Here is a 14,914-nt window from a genome sequence, read left to right on the forward strand (position 1 = left end):
ACGGAGGGATGACAATGTGCATGAGAGAGCTGGCAATGAGTGAGATCCCTATGGAATGTTGGGATAGGTGTGTGTGAGTTGGTAGTCATGACAAAAGTGGCTTACCCTGGCAAAGTGGAAGAGATCATTCATCTTCTTGCACTGGCTGACGTCCTCTTCTGCAAGATGTTGGCACTGACTACCCCTGCCACCACCTTCCATGTTGGGTTGCTGCTAAGTTTCCACCCTGAGTGCAGATGAGTGAATATCGCAGCGGTTTCTATAGCAGCAAGGAGTGTCTCCAGAACGGCAAAGGAGAATTTTGGGCCAGAATTCCTGGCAGCCACTTCCAGGCAACCTGCGAAGTGTGGCTGCTGTGTGCTGGGGTGGCCTTGGATCTGCAATGCCAAGCTACTGCTTCTAAGCAGCTTCCTGGCTGTGGGGCAGACAGCAAGTTGGCTAGCTTCCACTCTGTACTGGCTGGCAGGTTGTGTTGAGAGGGATGGCCTCAAAGAAGCTGGCAGCATATAATCTTTTGTGGGACCTGGAGAAGCATCTTTTGTGGGACCTGGAGAAGCATTCCCTCAATTCACGGTCCACTATCAAAAAAGTAAATGTTTCCCAAGCTAATTTGTGACGTACTGGGGTCAGACTCTGTAAGGAGCACCAGTTAGGCTAGTATCTGGAATCAGTGCGCAGCCTCACTGGTTGTTCCCGAAAATTGGACTTGATGTCCTACAACTGGTGTAGCACATCATAGAATAGAATCATAGAAACCCTACAGTGCGGAATGAGGCCATTCAGCCCATCCAGTCTGCACTGACAGCAATCCCATCCAGCCCCTATCCCCCTTCACCTCGCAAATCTACCCTGCTAATCCCTCTAACCTACACATCCCAGGACACTAAGAGGCAATTTAGCATGGCCAATCAACTTATCCCGCACATCTTTGGACTGTGGGAGCAAACCGGAGCACCCAGAGGAAACCCACGCAGACACAGAATGTGCAAACTCCACATAGACAGTGACCCGAGCCAGGAATCGAACCCAGGTTCCTGGAGCTGTTGGGCAACAGCTACTGTGCCACTGTCTATTTGCATGTTTAAGCATTTTCTTATTTGCTTCATGAGGTAATCCCACTTACAGACTTAGCTTAGCGTTATCCCTTGAGTGTCCATGGGGAAGTCAAGCTGACCCCACAGATCACCTCTTTACCCATTTTTCAACTGTTAGTTGCCTGCTTATTAGGCAAGAAACTGGTGGTTGGCTGGTGTAAAAAATTGATTCCAATGTTTTCTCAGCAGAAGCCAAAATAAATGCTTGGTGTGCATGACCTTTAATGGTGCACAGAATTTGTTCATCCATTTTTCATTTATTTCAAGAAACCCATGATGTCTATATTACTGAAAATGACATGTGACTCTTGTGATTTTGCTTCTCCCCCATACGCTGAACAAAATAACAGTTTTAATCCTCTCTCTCATGAGGATCATGTTCAATTAGGTCTTGCTGCGGCTTTTTCAAGGTGAGACAAATTTCTCTCGAAATCCTGGGCCCCATCTGTCAAAGCCGGTATCCGAGCCAAGTTATCACCTGGAATATTAACTGTCAGCAATTCTGGCAATTCATTTCCAAGCGTCCAGATTGATGGGCTGGGGTCAAATCAAACACATCTAATAACCTAAAACCAAAGCCAATGCACAGATCCCTGCGTAATCGAATCGTAAAATCACTTGCTTAGAAGGCAGCACGGTAGCACAATAGTTAGCACTGCTGCCTCACAGCGCCAGGGATCCAGGTTTGTTTCCCAGCCTTGGGTGACTGTCTATGTGGAGTTTGCACGTTCTCCCCGTGTCTGCGTGGCTTTCCTCCGGGTGCTCCAGTTTCCTCCTGTCCAAAGATGTGCAGTTTAGGTGAATTCGCAAAGCTAAATTCTCCCTCAGTGTACCCAAACAGGCGCCAGAGTTTGCTGACTTGGAGATTTTCACAGTAACTTCATTGCAGAGCGACTAATTAGTAAATAAACTTTATAAATACCATTCAGCCCGTCAACTCCATACTGGTGACTGATGGAACAGTTTGCTCAATCCCCATGGCCCTGCAAGTTTATTTCCTTTCCGGGCTCATCCAGTTCCTGTTTGAAATCACTGGTTGTCTCCACGTACACAATCCTCATGGGAAATGAGCTATAGGTTGTTACCAATCGCAAGGTTAAAAAAAAACTTCCTTTCATTTTCCCTTACATCTCTTGCCCAAAATCTTAAATCAATATCCTCTAGTCTTTGTACAGTCAGCTAAGAGTTTTTGCTTGTCTATTTCATCTAAGCCTGTTTCAATTTTGTACTCCTCTATCAAATCTCCTCTCAATCTCCTTTGCCCCAAGAACAGCCAATTCAAGATTATAATTAAATCCCCTATCCCCAGCAGCCCTTCCCTGATCCATCATGATCAATCTCCTCTGCATCCTCTCAAGGGCCTTCACATCTTTCCTGAACTGTTCAGCATAACCTCCTACCTTTCATCTCTATGTATGAAGCCTAACATTCTGTTTGCTTTACTAACCATTCTACCACATCAAAGTTTGAAGCACATCCACTTCCAGATTTCTCTGCTACTGCATGTTCTTTAGAATTGTGCAATTAAATCTGTATTGCCTCTTCCCATTGCTTCTGCCAAAATGCATCACCTCACACTTCTCAGTGTTAAATTCCATCAGCCAATTGTCTGCCCACTTTGCTAGCCTAATCTCCCTTGTTTGAGACAATTCATATCATCCTCACTAATTGCCTTTCCTCCAAGTTTGGTATTGTTTTGCAAACTTTGATCCAAGTCACTCATATATATAACAACAAAAAGCAGTGGTCCTACTGACTTGGGAAACATCACTGTCCACCACCCTTCAGTTCCATAACCGTCAACAAAGCGTCGCTGCTTTCTATCCTTAAGTCCGTTCTTTCTCCAACTGCATACTGGCCCTCCTCGTCCATAGACCTCAATTTTATTAACCAGCCTTTCTGCGGTATCTTGTCAATTACTTTATTTTAAAATCCAAAAGGACGACATCCATCCCATTCCCAGCATTAACCTTCTCTGTTGCTTCATCAAAAGATTCAATTAGATTAGTCAAGCAAGATCTGCCTTTTACAAATCCGTGCTGGCTCTCCTTAATTTGCCCTTGGTTATGGATTCCCAAACCTCACCCACCACCATTCTGAGCAATTCCAGGCCTGTTTTTCTAGGACAAACCTTGCAACCTTTTCTTAGATAAGGGTGTCACACTTGCCACTCTCCAATCATCTGGTGCCTCCCCCAAATCTAGGGAAGCTAGAAAAATTAAGGCAAATCTTTCTACCTCCACTTCCTATAGCAACCGGGGATGAAAGCTATTCAGATCAGGTGATGTATCAGGTATATCCAGCCTTTCCAACAACTCCTACCTTTCAATTTTCACGCAGTCCATTGCTTCTATTATCCCAACTTCGACTTGTATTTTGTCAAAATCCTCTTCCTTAGTAAACGCTGATACACAGGGCGGGATTTTCTGGCCACGCTTACCCCAAGACTGGAAAATCCTGCCCAAGGTTAACAGACCTTTACATGGTTCCATCTCACCCACTATGATTCCAGGGCAGGTGGGACAGGAGAATTCCACCCAAAGAACTCATCAAGTTCTAGAGGTCCTATTACTCTAAACATATAAAACTCTCTTTATCCCTAATAGGATTCACTCCACCTTTCACTACCTGCTTACTGTTTACATACTGGTAGACCATTTTTGTGTTCCCTCTTATGTTGGCTGCCAATCTATTTTCAGACTATTTCTTTGTCATTTTTAATTTCCCCTTCACCTCCCCTTTCAACATATTGTAGTTGACCTGGCTTTCACTCAGTGCTGTTACGATCCCCTGCTGATGTTTCTGTTGAACTTGCAGATCCCCGAGTCAAACACTGACTCGATAGATCACAGTGCCAGGGACGCGTGTTCGATTCCAGCCTTGGGGAACTATCTGTGTGCAGTTTGCATGTCCTTCCTGTCTGTGTGGGCTTCTCCCAGGTGCTCCAGTTTTCTCCCATAGTCCAATGATATGCAGGTTAGGTGGATTGGCCATGGTGAGTTGCCCCCTTGTGCCCTGGGATGTGTGGGTTGGAGGGATTGGTGGGATAAGTGTGTGGGGGTTATGGCGATAGGGCAGGGGGTGGGCCTGGGTTTGATGCTCAGTCGGACAGTCAGTGCAGAATCAATGGGCTGATAGCCTCCTTCTGCACTTTAGGAATTCAATGAGTGTAAACTTTTTTGAGAAACATGGATGAACGAAGTCAGAAGATTGCCGGTTAACGATTAAAATAGAAAAGGTTAACAATAATGCAATACTCCTTCACCTACATCTTTATAGATAGATTTATAAAAATTACACAAACTACCAAAATAGATCTTAAACATCTAATATTCTCACTGAGTATACAGTCCATGTAAACCAAGAGGGGAAATGTGGTCAGACGTATTACGTTCTGAAAGCAAGTATGGATTTCTCATCAAATCCCCCAGATACTGTGAATCAGCTTGTTTCACTGGAACTCTGACTTCCACATGAGTGTTTCCAAATTTCACTCTCAAAAAGTCTGCCTTAGAATCTTCTCCCAAACAATACTTTCTCCCAAATGCCTTTACAAGGATCCACTTCCAGGATTTTAATCTCTCCTTTCAGCATTCCTGTGCCTTGGATTTCCATGTGCTTTCAAGCTTTCTCACAATCTCTCAGCTACCCTGTCTTGCCAACAGAACACTACTGCTTCATAAGATGTATTAAGGTGCCACCAAACTTTTGATTTTCCTCGGATGTCTGGTTTCCCATCCAGCTGATATTAAATCTGGGGCTTGTAGCTGTCTCTTTAATTCAGAGCACTTTCTCTGCTTTTTACTTGAATTCTCCTGAACAGGTCCTTTTACAGCTCTTGTCCTTTGTTTCTTTATTTCAACTGTCTTCCTGCAACATTCCTATTGTCCCCAACTCCCTGGTTTCTGGACTTTCATTTCTTTTTGGGAAGTCTGTTTCTGGCAGTTCCCTTGTCCTGTCCAGTTTATCCTGGGTCCAACATACAACTAAACTCAAAAGTTCTTTCTAACCTAAGGTGACTCCTGATGCTAAGCAACAATCTCATTATCATTTAAACCCTGTTTGCTTTCATGTCATTAACTCTTAATATCATAGAGGCATCTGAACTAAATTAATCCTTTCAAATAAAGAACCCCAAAGTTAAACTTATTTAAAAGTTATGCCTTATTTCTAATACCCACAAAGACAAATATGGATTATCTGAAATGACCTGTGTTTCCTTATAGAACTTAGCTGGCATGCATAATGCTCTTTTTTTTATGCTTCATCATAATCTCCATCTCCCTCACAATCCAATAAACCCTATTTTTGGCTCCCTTATCTGTCGAGCTTGTTGAAATGTACCAAGTCTCTATCTGAAGGTATACCTTCCTTAAAGATCATCCATTGTTCTGTAATGGTTTCCCCTGTCAGTTTCAAGTTCCATTTTCGTGGGGCTAGGTCTCTTCCCATCGCATTGAAATTCACCAATCATATCATCAGAAACTAATCACAATGTTGGTTGATAGCCAATGTAGTCTTTGGTAAACAACTCCCAAATGTTTATACCAAGCTGCATATAAATTACAAAGCCTCATCATATATGGTAACAATGGCTCCAGCGTGTCCAGCATCAATCCCATAAACTATCCTTATTTAGTCAACACAAGAAACATCAGGTCACAGGACAGGTTACGACTTGGTGCAGCCTTCCTGACCTGTATCTGTGTTTAACTATAACGTGACCAAAATCCCAGCATGCTTGATTCTCGTCGTCCCCATTGTAAATAAAATTTACAAACTTAAAATGTAAACATTTTCACTCTCGGTTTGTGAATGGAATTTTTTCCAAACAATGAACAAAAGAGAATTCAGAGACAAAGAAATGGCCTAGTTGTTGTGCACAGAGACACAGAAAGAAATCTGTTGGCTTAGAAGATGCTTGTGATGATGTTCATTTCACTAACTTGAGGCATAAAACGGAAGACCTTGTCTTTTTATTAGCAACCATCGACTCTAGTGTTCCAAAATTATGAGACGTTCAGATTGTATTGTGATTCAGACAGAACACGCGACATGCAAACAAACAATGAATTCCAAGACTTTGCAAGACACTGCATGGTTCAAGCTAGGTTATTGGCATATCAAACAATTTGGTCTTTTAAAAGTATAAGAAGCTAGCTTATAATTCTGGAGTTGGGAGACACAAACAAGTGTCATCTTTAACATTAATTAACTAAGATGGCATGGTGACACAGCAGTTAGCACTGCTGCCTCACAGAGCCAGGGACCCGAGTTCGATTCCTGGCTTGGGTCACTGTCTGTGTGGAGTTTGCACATTCTCCTTGTGTCTGTTTGGGTTTCCTCCGGGTGTCTCGTTTCCTCCCACAGTCCAAAGACGCGCTGATTAGGTGCATTGGCCATGCTAAATTCAGTGTATCTGAACAAGCGCCGGAGTGTGGTGACTTGGGGATTTTCACAGTAACTTCATTGCAGTGTTAGTATAAGTCTACTTGTGGCTAATAAGTAAATAAACTTTAATTTGCATTTAAGAAGTATCATCCACTATGCCAGACATCTCAAAGTTCTTGACTGTCAATGGTGTAGTTTCAAATTGAATCCAGTGCAGGAAATGCAGCAGTGAGTTTATGCACAATAAATTTCCATTAGTCGCAATATGACAATGATCAGATGTTCTGTTTAATGATGTTGGCTGAGGGATAAATATTGGTCAAGGTTCTGGGGAGAACTCCCCGGCTTTTGTTTTGAAATAACACTATCATATTTTTGGGTCAATCTGAGAGGATAGTCTTAGTTTAATGTTCCAGACAAACAATAGTCCCGCACTGCCAGGACAGATTGTTGGTGTCTGCATGGGTTTTCTGTAGGTGCTCCGGTTTCCTCCCACAGTCCAAAGATGTGCGGGTTAGGTTGATTGGCCAACCCTGGTATCAGGGGGATGAGCAGGGTAAATATGTGGGATTACGTGGATAAGGCCTGGGTGGGATTGTTGTCAGTGCAGATGCGATGGGTCAAATGACCTCCCTCTGCACTGTAGGATTCAATGATTTTATGATATTGCCCTCGCAGTGGATATTGCCGTTGTTGTTGTCACCCAGATAGAATTGGTACCAAAGTGCAGGATAGCTTCTTGTTCACCTTTCCTGCAGAGTATTCTGCACCTGTTCCATGATGTTCTTTACCCTGGCACCAGGGAGGTGACACACTATACGGGAACCATGATGACACAGAAACAACTCTTTGTCCCCTTAAGTATGGAATCTTTTACAAAAGCTGCATGTCTACACTTTGCTGTTTTCCTCCTTTACTGTCCCTTGCCCATTGGTGCCATGGTCAGGATATCATCACGATAATATTGAGCATCTGTTTGAGAGTAACACACACCAAAGACTCCTGCCATTCCTGCCTCTTCCCGCTCTTCTAGAATGCTGCCCACCTACAATTCTGACCTCTCTGGGGTGATCACCACCTCCCTGAATTCAGGAAACTCTCATAGAAGCAAAGAAACACAGAAGGTAGGAGCAGGAGGAGGCCATTTGGCCCTTCAAACCTGCTCTGCTATTCATCATGATGATGGCTGACCGTCCAACTCAATAGCCTGATTTTGCTTTTCTCCATAACCTTTGATCATATTCACCCCAATTTCTATACCTAGCTGCCTCTTGAATACATTCAATGTTTTGGCATCAACTAATTCCTGAAGGAATGAATTCCACAAGCTCACCACTCCTTGGTCGAAGAAATGTCTCTTCACCTCCGACGTAAATGGTCTCCTGAATCCTCAGCCTGTGACCCCTGGTTCTGGACTCCCTCACCATTTGGAACATCTTCCCTGCATTTACCCTGTTTAGCCCTGTTAGAATTTTATAAATCTATGAGATTCCCCCCTCATTCGTCTAATCTCCAGCAAAAACAATCCTACCCTAGTCAGTCTCTCCTTATACATCAGTCCCAGCATCAGAATCTTTCCTGATGCTCTGCAGAAACTCCCCAGTAGTAAACCAGTGTCTGGTTCAAGATACAGATGAGTGTATGAGTTGATTTATCTTCCAGCTTGGAATCTGTATTCTAATCAGATGTATCGGCTGCAAGGGACCATGACAATTCCAACACTTTCTCCAGGACTAAGGTTTTACAAGGAGTGGGCCTTTCCATTCGATGAATTTCCCAGTTTAATCGTATTGTTCCAACCCATCAGATGCAAGAAAGCGAATGACAAGAATGTAAGGAGGTGAGTAATCTGGTGAGAAATCTGTCAAACTGTTCCAAGGATAAATGAAAAGGTAAACAGTCTTGTCACACTTTACAAAAGAGTGTGGCGGCTAGGTTTCGTGTCAGACTTAAAGAAAGTGCACAATAAGGAATCAGGCTGGAAGAAGGGAAGTAACTGCTCCATTGCACTGTGTATTGATGTGGCAGAGTATACTGTGGGAAGAGTTTCTCTATCAAAGCGGCGTGCACGGAAAGTGTTTCCTGTCATGGGATGGATATTGCGATGTCAAAGAGCCTGATTGCCAATGAATGCTGTAATTGATGCTTGCTTGTGGATCAATCTTCTCGATGTGAAGTTTCAAAGGAAGTTATTTGAATACATGAGCAGAATGACAAATCGGGGACCTCCTGAAGTGACATAGTTTAAGAACACAAGAGCACAGGGTAGGCCTTACTGCCCCTTGAACCTGTTTCACAATTCAGCAATATCCTTGCTGATTTCCCACCTCAGTTACACTTCCTGCCCAAAAAAGGCCATCTGCACCATTAAGCATTTTTTGACATTGGCTTGACTTGACTTGCAGAATTCTGAATTTCAGATTCTTTCACTCTGTCGAACTTGATTCAGTTTTAAGGAACATTCCTTTTTAATGGTGGGGTAGTTTGAAGGTTATATTGGTAATTTAAACCTCATAAAACTTTTCAAATTAAACAAAACTCCACTTTTTTTCTGCGATGTTATTTGCAGGTGCTTTAGTGACTAATACACCACGTACACAATGTAAAATAAGTGCAACACACTGTCTGTCAGGTAATATCTTGATGGGTTTTAGCTCCAAATTAAATATAGCAAGGAAGAGCAGAGGTTTATTTTAGTTTAATATATTATTTTGAATGCATGAATTTAAAGATATTCACAGATCAAACGGGCAGATGATTTTGCACTTGCCTCGTGTGTTCTGCTTCAGAAAGCATAATAACCTATTTATGACAGTGAAATGTCAAAACTTTATTTTTACTGTGTATATACACAAAAATCATCCACATGATTCTAAGTTGTAGAGATAAAGCTCCGCAGCCTTAATAGCCCTCTGAAAAACCTTTGAGAACCATTAATAACTTCAGTAGCAAATGACCAAGTCTTTACTAGGTTATTATTTTCAGCCTGAGATACTGAGAAAACTAGTCTAATGCCATGACATTTGCACTCGCCCTTGGTTTGAAAGGGCTTGGTGTGGGGGTGAGAGTGATCAAGTTTTCATTCTTTTACTCGTTAGAGTAAAAAAACTGAAGAAATTATGCTGTTGTGCGGATAATGGCGGAACTACAGGAGGCGATGTCCTGGTGGTATGATCACTATTAGTCCAGAAACTCAGCTAATGTTCTGGGAACCTGGGTTCAAATCCCGCCATGGCTGATGGTGGAATTTGAATTCAATAAAAGATACCTGAAATTAAGAATCTGCTGATGCACATGAAGCCATTGACAATTATCAGAAAAAGGTAACATTTAGTTCAATAAATATCCTTTAGGGAAGGAAATCTGTTGCCCTTACCTGGTCTGGCCTACGTTTGACTCCAGAGCCTCAGCAACAGAGTTGATTCTCAACTGCCCTCCAATGGTAACTGGGGATGGACAATAAATGCAGGCCAACTAGCAATGTCTGTGTGTCATGCATGAATGAAAAGAAAGTAATTTTGTTACTCTATAAGTTCCTCAAATTTTGAGATGGAAAAAGGTCTTGACAGAGAAGGGGAGTATTCCAAGCATTTCCCTTTTTTACGAGGTGTGACTCTGCCACTGCGTATATGAGTTTTGGGAGGTGGAACCCGGTGCCTTAATAGGCTATCGACATATCAACATGCACACGTACATTACCATACACAAGTGGAAAAAATCAGATGCAATTGTCTACGTTCCTACAGAATAATGTGTTATTGGTATTAACAAGTTTACAGAGCCATCCTCAACTTGAATGATCGCATTTTATTCCACTAAATTCTTAAAAGCACTTATGGAGAAATAAGTCATACACAGCAGAAGTACAAATCAGAATGGATATATTCCGAATCATAATGAGGTATCCTTGCCAACAGGCCTTAAATGCCCGTCACACTCCAATAAAAGAGAATTTTTTTGAAATGAGTACAAGCTGTGCTTCTGACAGTGAGGCAGGCACATTAAAAGCGCCAGGGTTACACACTAGTAGCGGGCTGCAAAAACCTGTGCATGATTGAAGACTGATAATTGAGCAGAAAGCTTTAACTTCTGTAAACAGCAATATTGTAGTTCAGTCGCATTGTCAGGAAAACAAACCTGATCTCACAGTGCCGTGAGCGCCATCCTGAACGGCATCAATAATTCAACTGTGCCTTTCTTTAAAAAAAATGAGACGAGAAGATGGATGAAAGGAAATCTTGGTCCCAGGCCATGCCTATTATGAATTCTGCACTGCTCCCCTATCTGTGACACACTACGTTCAACATAAAGTCATTGTCCTTCAGTAACTTAGGCAGGAACCTCATTTACTATGTTCCATTGTAATATTATGAAGAGGGATCTGTTATAAGGAGTAATATAAAATATCACACTGGAACACTTGATTCAGTTTTAATAACCTATGCTTTTGCTCCCCCGGTGTTTTATTCTAAATGAATGCCAAGTTCACAAAAAATTCCAAGAACGAGTGTCTTACTGATGGTGTAGATTGATGTTGTACTTTGCCCAGCCATTCAACTGGAAATCAGTAATTCTAGCTGATCTTCTGATGGAGGACGTCTCTATGTAGACTGACACCAGAGGTCATTCCAGATGACCATTTTATGAACGTGTCTTTTTTTAAAACCTTTTTTTGTTCTAAATGCTGTTTATCTGTTGTAGGCTATCCTGAAAGGTGATCCCTGTATCCCAGGCAATGTTTTCACTTGCCCAGTTATTTTAAATAACTCCATAGCATGGCCAGGGAATGGCCACTTGCGTTTCTTTCGGCTGATGTGATGTGCCTGATCTTCTAAAGGTGGCAGAGTCGCACCACATTAGACTTTAACTTGAACTCTTAACTTTCAGAATAGATATATTGACCAATAAAAGCTCATACAAATAATAGTAGTTAATGCAATATAGATTTTTAAGCACAGCTAGCATCTGTGCCATCGGAACACATCACAAATGTTATCTGAAAGATTACACTAATTACGTTGTAAATTTTTTCTATCTGTGCACGGTGGCACAGTGGTTAGCTTGTTGCCTCAACGCTAGTGACCTGGGTTCAATTCCAGCCTCAGGTAACTATCTGTGTGGAGTTTGCACATTCTCCCTGTGCCTGTGTGGGTTTCTTCCATGTGCTCCTGTTTCCTCGCATGGTCCAAAGGTGAGTGGGTTAGCTGGATTGAGCATAGCAAATTGCCACTTCTTGTCCCAAAATGTCTAGGTTAGGTGGAATAGCTGTGGTAAATGCTTGGGGTGACAGGGATAAGGTGGAGGGGAGGGTGTATGTGGGATGCTCTTTTGGAGAGTTGGTGCAGACTCGATGGGCCGAATGGCCTCTTTCTGTACTGGAGGGGTTCTATGATTATAGATATGGAAACTATTAACCTGACAATTTATCTTCAAAGGTAGACTCATGAAGAAGGCAGATAAGTGTTTTTCAAAAGAAAAATGACAGTTGCAGTTGAACAGCACTGGTAAAGGGAACTAAATTATGTGGGGTTAGTGCAGAAAGGCGGTGTTGAGTTGGATGATCCGACATGATCTTACTGGATAGCAGAGTAGGTACGAAGGGCTGAATGGTCTACTTCATATGTTCTTATGTAATTATTGCAATAAATGCAGCAGGATGAACTGGAATATTCTTCTATGAATGCTGTCTAATTTTCAATTATTTTATGTGCCACTAACAAACACATTAAAAAATGAATGTCTTGATATGGCAATGAGAGTTACTTAACATTCAGTAACCTAATTACAACAGTGCATGCAGAGAACACAGAATCAGTGAATTAACATGTGATAGTATGCGCAGAGATAGTGCTGCCAAATAAACCTGTTGGACTATAACATGGTATTGAGAGACTTCTTACTGTGCTTAACCCAGTCCAACACCAGCATCTCCACATCAGAGATAGTAACAACAGGGCAAGTACCGAGGTTACAGCGATTAATAACTTATATTTGAATATTAAAAACCACAATTAAAATTCCTTTCATGAACAGAGGTGATTATAAGAATATTTATTATTTGCGACATTATAGTTTTACAGTTTTATGCAGTAGGTATGAATGTATTAGAGATACGAATATATGGCAGTCTTAAAATATAGTCAATGGATAGGATTAGCACACTTTACAGAGCTTGTTTTATGTGTGAGAGTTGCACTTATGCTTTGAAACAAATTAGTACTATTGAAAATTCTGATGTTAAACACAGCCCAGAGTGGTAAAATTAGAATTTTTTTCCTTTCAGCTTTTAGGGTTGTAAGTAAAGTTGTCATAAAGTTGTCTTGCTAATCACAGAAGATGATTCATCTTCAATGAGTAAAAACATTCTAGAAGAAGGAGTCTATGTTTCTTAAAGACACTGTTCCTTAAAGGGTTAATGCAAGGATTCTGGTTGTTGCTGTTCCTGGAAAAGACAGCCTTTTATAAGAAAAGGTAATTAAGCAGTTTTAAAGAAGCTGGAAACCTCTTGATTCTGGTGGACCGTTTACAAGAGTCATGTTGTGGTTTATGACTTTGGAAAAAAAGCCATCTCTGGAAAACTGTGCTTTAAAAGCTGGTTTTGATTCGGAGATTAAACAAGAAGGATCAACTGCTTGGGTAAAGAAGACCACAGCTCTTTACAGTCCAAAGCCACTCCCAAACTGGGTGTGAACAGAAGCTGCTCATAAGTTGCTCCATGTGCTGAAACTGTGTATCTGCAGGTTTCCTCCAAGTCCACCTGAAAAGTAGTGCAAGAATCACTGTTTGTTTCCTTTGATGAGAGCTGGGAAACCAACTGTACACCCAGACCTCATCTTGAGGACTCCATCTAGCTTTTTCCCTTGAACCATTAACTTTTGGCCAAATTCCTCTTTCTACTTTATGGTGTGTATGTGTGTGAGTGAGGGTATTTAGAAAGCGTAATTATTGGATTTTCATGTTTCACACTGTATGTTAATAAGCTTTGCCTTTCTACTTGACAGGTCGCAGGGTGGCATATTGGTTAGCACTGCTGCATCGCAGGGAACAGGGCTTCGATTCCTGGCTTGAGTCACTGTCTGTGAGGAGTCTGCATGTTATCCCTGTGTCTGCACGCGTTTCCTCCGGATGCTCCAGTTTCCTGCCACAGTGCTGGTTAGGTGCATTGGACGTGCTGGTTAGGTGCATTGATAATACTAAATTCTCCCTTGGTGTACCCAAACAGACGCCAGAGTATGTTGACTAGGGGATTTTCACAGTAACTTCATTGCATTGTTAATGTAAGCCTACTTGTGACACTAATAAAAATAAAATTCAAAAGTCTGTTTTTATAATAACCAATAATATTGTTATTAATTGAGCAAACCTAGGCACTGGTCATTCTGAGATTAATAGGTAAAATGCATGTGTGGAGCTACCTGGAAAAATCACTTAAATTTAGATTGTGATTTGTTTACTATTTATTTACTTATTTGTGTCACGAGTAGGCTGACATTAACATTGCAATGAAGTTACAGTGAAAATCCCCTAGCCGCCACACTCCTGCACCTGTTTGGGCACAATGAGGGAAAATTTAGCATGGCCAATCCACCTAACCAGATGTCTTTTGGACTGTGGAAGGAAACCAGAGCGCCCGGAGGAAACCTATGCAGACATGGGGAGAACATGCAGACTCTGCACAGACCGTGACACAAGCCAAGGAATCGAACCCGGGTTCCTGGTGCTGTGAGGCAGCAGTGCTAACGACTGTGCTACCGTGCCATCCCTGTGGCATAGTGGAATAAGTGACAGACAGTGCGCTCCTCCCATTTCAGTCCTAACAAAGTGGACTTGGTCAATTGTCTATGTGCACATTGTTCCAGATATCATGCTTAAAAGAATGAATACAAATAATTCTCCCACTGAATGACCATCCAGCAACCCTGTAATTCTGGCTAACAGTAATATTATTATTATTATATGATTGTTGTTGAATGCTTTCATAGTTGATAGGCGAGAATCTGCACCCACTGGGGAGACAGTCAATACTTAGAAAGTTTAGAAGTAGCTTGTTGCTAGCTATGGAAATGGCAATGTGTAGCTGTAACAGCCAAAGAACTCAGTCTGAAATTCACTGATTCCGATCTTGAAGGTTCTGAGCATTGAAATGTGAGCTGGAATTTGCTGCTGTTCACACCAGTGGGATATTCTTGTCCCGCCAACAGCGCACCCCAGCCATGGGATTCCTCATAGCGTGAAGTGCATTCCATGGGAAATCCCATTAACAGTGGCAGGACCAGAAGATCAGGCTGCCGGGAATGGCATGCTGCCCCCTGCTATGAGAAACACATTGTGTGGAGGCCAGAGAATCCACCTCATGAGATTTCTATGATGCCTTGTCGAGTGTGGAGACCTTGGATTCACAGCAACATGTGTGCCACTCAACCCCTCTG

The 14,914-nt window shown here is 42.0% G+C and overlaps 1 protein-coding gene and 1 pseudogene across 1 annotated transcript in view; both read left to right on the forward strand.

Moving 5' to 3' along the window:
- LOC145359042 (acid-sensing ion channel 2-like) overlaps positions 1-14,914 on the forward strand; it is a 1,204,124-nt gene that overhangs the window by 333,833 nt on the left and 855,377 nt on the right. The window lies entirely within an intron of this gene.
- The window catches only part of LOC145358988 (NADH dehydrogenase [ubiquinone] iron-sulfur protein 3, mitochondrial pseudogene), a 184,827-nt pseudogene continuing 170,149 nt past the window's right edge, over positions 237-14,914 (forward strand).

The sequence above is a fragment of the Carcharhinus amblyrhynchos genome, chromosome 27 (assembly GCF_965287045.1).
Source record: "Carcharhinus amblyrhynchos chromosome 27, sCarAmb.v2.hapA, whole genome shotgun sequence".
In the NCBI taxonomy this organism is placed as follows: domain Eukaryota; kingdom Metazoa; phylum Chordata; class Chondrichthyes; order Carcharhiniformes; family Carcharhinidae; genus Carcharhinus; species Carcharhinus amblyrhynchos.